This window comes from Mytilus californianus, unplaced genomic scaffold, assembly GCF_021869535.1.
Source record: "Mytilus californianus isolate M0D057914Y unplaced genomic scaffold, xbMytCali1.0.p SCAF_1, whole genome shotgun sequence".
Classification (NCBI taxonomy): domain Eukaryota; kingdom Metazoa; phylum Mollusca; class Bivalvia; order Mytilida; family Mytilidae; genus Mytilus; species Mytilus californianus.
This window is the reverse complement of record NW_026262581.1, coordinates 57,670,875-57,680,102: the sequence shown is the minus strand read 5'-3', so window position 1 is coordinate 57,680,102 and position 9,228 is coordinate 57,670,875. Positions and strand designations below refer to the sequence as shown.

Sequence of the window (9,228 nt, the reverse complement as noted above, 5' to 3'; positions counted from 1 at the left end):
TTATAGTCTTCTAAAAATTGTAAATATTTATTTTGATTAAATTTTATATATAAATCTTCACATAAACATACGACTGTTATTTGTTTTCCGTATGAAAAATCATTATTTTCATGAATAACTGCTACAACTCTTAAAAAAGTAATATAATCTTGAATTTCATTTACAGAATTTTGATAACTTCTTTTACAGCGTATATAAGCTTTTGTTATAATTTCCATTTCTGTAAAAAATAAAAAAATGAATTATAAAGAATATTTAAAAAAAATATGGTATGATCCTAAAAGTGCTGTAGCTTTTTCAGGATTATATGATTTAAATAAGTATATTTTAAAAGATAATAAATTTAAAATAGGTAAAAAAAAAATTCAAGCATGGCTTCAAGATCAAGATTCTTATAGTGTAAGAAGAAAAGTTATACGTAAAGTTAAAACAAATAAAATAATTGTAAAAGGTATAAATTATATGTGGGATGGAGATTTAATGGATGTATCTAATATTAAAGAAGAAAATGATGACATTACTTTTTTATTAATAATAATAGATGTTTTTTCAAGATATGTATTTGTAAAACCTTTAAAAAATAAAACAGCTTACAGTGTTACAAAAGCTTTTAAAGAAATTTTAAACGATTATGGTTTTTTCCAAGAATATTGAGAACGATAGAGGTTCGGAATTTTTAAATTCATCTTTTCAAAAATTATGTAAAGACAGAAATATTATTTCAATAGGTACAACCAGTAATTATAAAGCTGCTTTTGCAGAATCTTTTATCAGTAAATTAAAAAATATATTATTTCGTTATTTTCACTCAAAATTAAATTATAAATATTTACATGTATTAGATGATATAGTTAAAGCTTATAATAGCAGAATACATCCTTCTTTATATGGTTTTGCACCTAAAGATTTAACTGAAGAAAATGAATTTGAATTTTTTTATTAGAAAATATAATAGAGAAAGAAATACTAGAATAAAAATTAAAATAAAAAAAGAAAAGAAATTAAAAAGAGATTTAAAGAATTTAAATAAAAAAAATAAAAAGCCTTCTAAAAAACAAATATTTAAATTTAAAATTGGAGATAAAGTACGTATTTCATTTTAAAAAAAAACTTTTTTAAGAGGTTATCAACAAAAATGGACTGAGGAAATTTTTGTAATTAGTCATAGATATTAAAGAAATAATATCCCCGTATATAAAGTTAAAGATTAGGATGGAGAACAAATTGAAGGAGGTTTACGAAATAACGAATTACAAAAAATAAATAAAACTGATGATGATCTTTTTAGAATAGAAAAAAATTTAAAAAAAAGAACTTTACGTAAACAAAAACAAGTTCTTGTACGTTGGTTAGGTTGGCCTAAAAAATTTGATTCTTGGATAGCTGAAGAATATGTAAAGGATATGCAAGATAAAAATGTATAAATAGAAATATAAATTTTATTTTTTTTAATTAAAAAAATAAAAATGTTATTTAAAGTTGATAATTTTGTAATTAGCATAATAGGTAAACATATTGCTACATATAACTTTACAAAACCTATAATAAGTAATAGTTATCATAGATTAGCCTTAAAAGAATTTTATATAAATGATAGAAATTATCAAAATCAAATTTGGTTAATAACTATAAATTGTGATAAAATACCATTTAATCCTATAGCTTATTTTCTTTATAAAACAGGTTCAATTATAAGAAATAAAGACATAGAATATATTAATAATTATCATTCTGTTGGAAATGGAAATAGTAACGATAAATTAAATTTTACATTACAAGTTTTTAATATTAATAGTGATGTTGAAATAACAACACGTTTAGATGTACATATGATATTAGATTTAGATTATTAACTCTATTAAAATGTATAAATAAAAAAAATTTATTATAAATTATAATAAAAGTTAAAATAAAAAAACTTATGGGATTACTACCTGTTTTTTTAGGGTTAGCAGGTTTAATATCTAGATTAATACCTTGGGGAGATTTAATTAAAAAAAACCCACTTTTAGACGTAAGACTACTAAATTGGCCAAATTATTTTTCAGAAGAACAAATTAAAAGAATAAAACAACAAAAAGATTGGCAAAAAGTTAAAATAAAATATCACGGCAAATTTTACGGAATTAAATAAATATTATGGGATTAGCTAGAATTGCTTTAAGTGTTGGAAGTGTATTAGCAAGCCTTATACCTTGGGGAAAATTAATTAAAAAAATTAAAACTCCTAAAAAAAAATAAATATTTTAGAAAATGGTTGTAGCTCAAATTGCTTTAACTGTAGCAGGAACTTTAGCAAAACTTATACCTTGGGCAAAATTAATTAAAAATCAAAAAGAAAGAAAAAAAAATATAGATATAGTCAATACGTTTATAAATCTTAAAAAATAGCCTGAAGAATAGGTATAAATAAATGCTTATTAAAAAAAAATTATATTTATTATGTTTATTACAATAAATAATTTACAAAAACAGTATAAGGATTATAATACTGTAGCAGATTTCAGATATCATTTTAAAGAACCTTTAGACATTGACGAAAGTTGGGAAGTTGCTTTACTTTCAATACATGTTTCTAAATCAACAAGAGTTACAGATTTAATAATAAGTTGTGACTTTATTGATAGTCTTTCTCTTTTAAACGAAAAAAAATATCATTGTTTATATACAGGACCTTTTAACGGTATTTTATTAAGTATATTTCCTGTAATATATTATCCTGTAAGTTATAAAGGTTTACAAACATTACATTTTTGGACTGAAGGAGTTGAAAAAGAAAAAGATTCTCAAATTCATTTAGTTTTACATTTACGTAAAAGATTACAATGAGTGCCTTTACTAAAATAGGAAAAGTAATAACAAGTACAAATTGGAATGATTTATTAGATAAAGGTAAAAAAATAGGAAATTTTATTAAAAAAGGCATAGAATATAAAAATCAAGCTACAGAAATAATCGATAAAGTTAAAGAAGTAAAAAAAAAAGGCACCCCTGTATTAGATACAATGTGTGAATCACGTATTGAAAAAGCTTTAAAGGAACAACGTTTAAAATTATCAGAAAGAACTATTGAAAAACGTCCTTTAAAACAAAAAGTATTAAATAAAAGAGCTAAATTATTTGACGTTACTTATGAAAAAACTAAAAACAGAAGATTAAAAAAAGAAAAACTACTGGAAAGAAGAATTGCTGAAGTAAAAAATAGGAAAAGAAGGAGAGATGAAGATGACAAAGCTCGTCAAGCTCGTTTAGAAAAAAAATATAATAAACAAGAAAACAGAAAAATTAAAAATTAAAAAAGAAAATTATTTTAAGTCTTTTTTTAGCCTTTAAAGAATCTATATAAATAAAAAATATGTTATTATTTTTAATACAAAAAATATATCATGGCTAAAGTTCGTCGTTCTAAAAATAAAAAAGCTAAAAAAATAGCTAAAAAAGTAAAACGTATTTTTACAAAAAAAACAAAAAAAACTTTTTGCAATTAGAATGAAAAAATTTAGAAAATTAGCTGCAAAAAGAAGAAAAAAACAAATAAGAAAAAATAAGAAATCATCAGGTAGACCTTAAAAAAATAACCTCCATAGAATCTATATAAATAACTTTATAATAATAAAAAATAATTGATAAAAAATAATTAATATAAAAAATATAATGGCGTCTTTATTAAATGAAGATTTTTTTTGAAACATCTCTTCCTGAGGAACTACAATTATTTGATTGTAAAGATAATAATGTAGCAATTGAAAATGAATTTTATGAATCAATAGCTACAAAAACAGAAAAACCTAAATTAGAAGATACTTTAATTTTTGATATTTTAGGTAATGAAACTTATATAGATTTATATAATTCTTATATGACAATAGATGTAAAAATACTTAAAGTAATCCAAACTGGAACTGAAAAAATTACCATAGCGGATACAGTTTGGATGGCAGATAATCCTTTAGAAACTTTAATTTCTGAAGTAGTTGTTACTTTAAATGGACAAATAGTAGAAAATTATGTTACAGACGCTCAATATACTTTACAAACTAATAAACTAACATTACCTTTTTCTAATAGTTATTTAAATAAAAAAATAAATAGCGATAATTTATCAAAAGATAACAGATATCATACCTCCAAGGATATTATAGACAATAGTATTGCTGAAAAATTTACTACTTTAGCAGATAAATTGGATTCAAAAACATTCTGATAATAATTTTTACATTGATGATGATTTTTTAAATAATATTGACGGTAATGTTAAAGAACACATTTTAGATTATTTACGCTATGCTACCAGTCCTTTTATTTTAAAAAATAAACCTAAGAGTTTAAAATTATTTTATAAAAAACTAAAAGAAAAAAATGTACCTAATTTATATTTACCCAGTAAAAAACCTTTTCCTTTTTTAAGTAATTCATCAAAACCAAAAATAAAAAAATGGATAAAAATAAGCGATAAAAATAAGCGGACGTAAATGAAAGCCCCAGGCTTTCTATCACGTCCGCGTTATACGTATATATATATATACTATATAAAAATTAAAAAAAATATAATAATCATAATGTCAGAAATGGAGATAGTAAGTACGGCCGGAGAAAAAAAGGAAATGGAGAAGAAGAAACTTCTTCTGTTAAACGTTTGCGTTTTAGTTGTGAAAAATGTCCAAAAGATTATACAAGAAAATTTCGTTTAAAAAAACATGTTTTAGCAAAACATACATGGGGGCCAAAGTCAGGTACTATTACTTACATTTAATGTAAAAAATTATTATAGTTATGTAAATATTTATTATTTATTATTTTATTGTGTTTGTAAAGTTATTATAGTTATGTAAATATTAATTATTTATTATTTTATTGTGTTTGTAAAGTTATTATAGTTATGTAAATATTAATTATTTATTATTTTATTGTATTTGTAAAATTTAATGTAAAGTTATTATAGTTATGTAAATATTAATTATTTATTATTTTATTGTGTTTTATAATAAGAAACATTATTATTGTTATGTAAATATAAATTATTTTATTATTTGTTTGTAAAATATGAAAATATTTAAAAAAAAGAAAAAAAGAAATAATGAAAAAAGAGAAAAAGAAATAATGAAAAAAGAAATAATGAAAAAAAAAAAAAGACTCTGTGGCGCAATTGGCTAGCGCGTCTGATTCCAAATCAGAAGGTTACGTGTTCGAATCACGTCAGAGTCCTATTTTTTAAAAAAAAAAAGGAAAATTTTTAATGCAACTAATGTTATTATTAACATTACGGGTCACAAGTCCCTAATGCAGAGTGAAAATTTTCTATATGCACACATTCTTCTTGGCAGCACGTAATAAAACGTCGGAGCCCAAAAACATATATTTATAGTGATGACCTCTGTATCATTAGCCTCTGTAAAAAATAATAATAATAATAATAATAATAATAATAATAATAATATAAAAAATTTTTAATGCAACTAATGTTATTATTAACATTACGGGTCACAAGTCCCTAATGCAGAGTGAAATTTTTTTATCTATAAATAAATATATCTATAAATAAATATATCTATAAATAAATAGTTGACCCCCCTTTTTAACCCTCCCCCTTTTTTTTACCCATCCCTTATTTACCTCCCTTATTACCCCCAAGTAATAGTACCTGAGCTTTGGCCCCCAAACGGAACGTGACGTCTTAATAAAATTTCCACGCGCATGCGTGGAAATTTTATGACGTCACTTCCGTTTGGGGGCCAAAGTCAGGTACTATTACTTCTGGCTGTACATGAGTCAAATAAGGGGTATCTTGGAGGATATTCCGTGGAACACACAAATCAAATGCTGCAGTGTTCCGTGCAGCAGAAGAGGACCTTGGTAACCCGGGCGACGTCCTAGACGGTTTGTTCTTTGTATTCTTTGTATTCATCATGCATTAGGCTACCACATTAATGATGCCCTCGGGGAATAATCCAACAGCAGTAAAGTTTCTTCTAGGAAGAAACTTGACATGGACTTGGTTGTAGTAAAAAGTAAAATAAAAAAGATTGGTGAAGTTTACAATCTTTCAGAAACAAACAAAATAGCGTCCGCAAAATATTTATAAAGCGGCTTAGGACTTATCCAGATCATGATGTACCTCAAATCGCATCGTCCCAATTTTTCGATTTTTTTGTTTGTTTGTGTTCATGAAATAAAAAGCGCAATCACTTTTTGACAAGTCACATTACTTATGATATTATCCCTCCTCTTAAAAACTGAGAGAGAAAAAATGAGGGGTTGGCAGGGGGTATTTTTTTCCGAGTTCTCCCCGTTCCCTTCCCATTTCTTCTACCAGATATAGATACAGTTGGGGTTTTTTTTTTGTTAACATTGAAGAATATTGAAACTCCATGTATTTTCAAAATATTCATCATAGAAAATCAGGACTGGAAAAAATGTTGATGTGGTGGTAAACTGCATGGGGATATAAGACAAGAAGATAAGAAGATATTTTCAAAAATAAAAAATACCTGACATTTCTTTGTGTTTGGGATCCAATAGTTGAAATAGACATTAACTGATAATTCTCATTTCTGACAAGATAACACACATACATGACTGACAAACAATCCAACAAATAAAACTGTTATTAAATCTGAAAACATAGGAAGTGAAAAAGGGTTGATAATTGTTTTAAAAGCTCATTAGAGCTTATGTTTCATGTTTGTATTATACCCCCAAGGGTGACTGGGAAATAGAAGTATGGTCACCATTGGTCTTCCTCCGACCGGCAGTAAAACTCTTGCTAAAGTGGGGCGTCCGTTTGGCTGTGCGGGATGTACAAATTTGCAGCCACGTCCGGTCAGAATGGGGACGTTAAATCCGATGTCTCGTGTAAAGAGAGTACCACGCTCTTTGCACGGTAAGAACCCTTGCAACAACTCTTTGAGGGGTCCGTAGGTGACCTGTTGCAAGGCTAAATTTCTGTCCCTATCCAATATACCCTCATTTCCTGTGGCAGTCTAAATTTCTCCGATCTTAATCCCGGACGCCCCTTTTACAGAACCTACCTTTTGTATTTATTGTTAATTTGTTCTCGTCCTGAATATGCATGAAATATTTGCCACTGGACGTTAAGCAACCAACAATCAATCAATCAATCAATCAATGTTTGTATTATGCATCAACAATAAATAAAAATTTCAATTATTTATACAGTCAACACCATCATTCCTGGTGCAACACACAACACAGAATTTACCCAATACTGCAAATAATTGTATTCAGTGTTAGACTATTGTACAAGTTGATCTTTCCATTGTACAAGACTATTTTTTTAACATGTTTAAATTGATAAATATTCTTTGCATTGCATTGTTAAACTAATATATGTACTTCCCACATTTCACAGGCATGTCACAAGTGTAATGTATGATAAGAGAATCAAAGTGATCACTATATTGGCTATTATACTAACTGCCAGTGTTTACACCTTCTGACAAACCAGTCAGCTGAGTCCTGTTATCCTCGAGCATGGAAGTAATAAGGAGTTCTTCTGCCTGGATGGTTTTTGCAGCAGGAATTCCTTCTGTTTCGGCCTCTTCTGCATGTAATATTTTTATTTATCTTCAAAACACATATTTCTCAAATAACAATATTATTAAACATAAATCAATTATATACATGTACCAAGTATTTCACCTCAAAAGGAAAAAGTCTGTATTTGTAACAGGGCCTTTTCAGCTCTGGTGTACATTTTCAAATATTGCATGTTATGTTAATAATTTTTAATTTGAAACTTTATTGACTTTTGTTTCCTATTGCCCATCGATTCACACACATTGTACACCAATTGATGCAATAAACAGTTAAATTTAAATATATATATATATATGTATATGTTGCATTGCAATGAATCAGATATATTCCCATACCATAAAATGTCCATTAAAGAAGTATAGGCATATATGAACACAACATGAAATATTCAAACTCACTTCTGATTAAACTTATTCCTTTCTTTTATTTGTAGTAATTTTTTTCACCTCATCAAAGGTTCTTTTACGAACTGTAAATCTTTTGCATAAGAAATAAAAAGCAAAATGTTAATGAATAAAATGAAAATATGCAGTGTTACTTCAACTTTATTTCTTTGGATATGAAAATAAACTTTTATTAATCATTTTGATTATTAACAGCTGCTATTTATTTGAAGCAGTAGCTATTTAACCGGACTCGGCTAAATACACTACTGTAGCAATGGGGTTATTTGACCAGATCTGATTCAATGACTCCGGACTTTATTATATATAAGGAGTGACGCCATGGAAACTGAATATTCTTGGCATCCATATACAAGACAAGTGACAGTATACAAACTGGTATATAACATATTCCTATTTTCTATATTTCTAATAAATATACATACTTGTTTCAACTATTTAAATATGTATAAATATTTTATGCTTTTAAAATATCTCATTTTCCTTCTTAATTTTGATTTGCGGAAATCCTAGAAAAGATAATTAGGATACTAAAAAAAAAGGTAACCCGACTGTTTTCCGCAATTATCGGTCCCGTACCAAGAGTTGTCTTCCCAGTAATAATAATTTTTCGTTATTGTTTGCAAATAAAGTTATTATATAATTGTTACCTATTCCAGGTCATCCTAGTAGGTGCCTACAATGAAAGGCATTAAAAGGAAGTTTTAACCCAAACCTGCAGTCTCTTAGTTAATTTGACCATACACTTTTTTTTTTATTTTACTATCTCACATGATTTAGAAATTATTAGTTGCACAATCACTACTAGGAAAGTTACTTTCTCGCTATGAACAGATGAAATATCGGAAGCATTCGCATTGCACTGTTCGATATATTAAAATATATAGTGACTAGGAAGCTGTACAACCGGCAATCTTATTTTGAAAACTTTTGAATAATTAGGAAAATATCGAGAACATACGCATTTAAGATATCGAAAATCTCCTACCAAGCGTTTTGCCTGATTGTTTTCATTTTCCAAAAGAGGGAATCTTCTCTAAAATTACCTTGATCAGTAAGGGGAAGTTCATCATCGGTTGTCCGATTTGCCCTTCTTTTATTTTTTTTCTCTCTGCCATACTGGCTGTACTGACAGCAAAAATTACCTTAACAGACGACTTTGGACAACAATCATCAATTTTCCCCTGTATTTTCGCGAAGTTTGGTACACTTTTCTAGTTTTCAAACACAGAAGAGTACCGTATACCGCTTACATCGCTGAGAATAT

At 26.9% G+C, this 9,228-nt stretch overlaps 1 non-coding gene across 1 annotated transcript; it reads left to right on the top strand.

The window, feature by feature from the left end:
- The first annotated feature begins 5,131 nt into the window (after window positions 1-5,131).
- Trnaw-cca (transfer RNA tryptophan (anticodon CCA)) lies at window positions 5,132-5,205 on the top strand. The gene has a single exon. It is a non-coding gene; the product is annotated as a tRNA-Trp (tRNA).
- The last annotated feature ends 4,023 nt before the right edge of the window (window positions 5,206-9,228 follow it).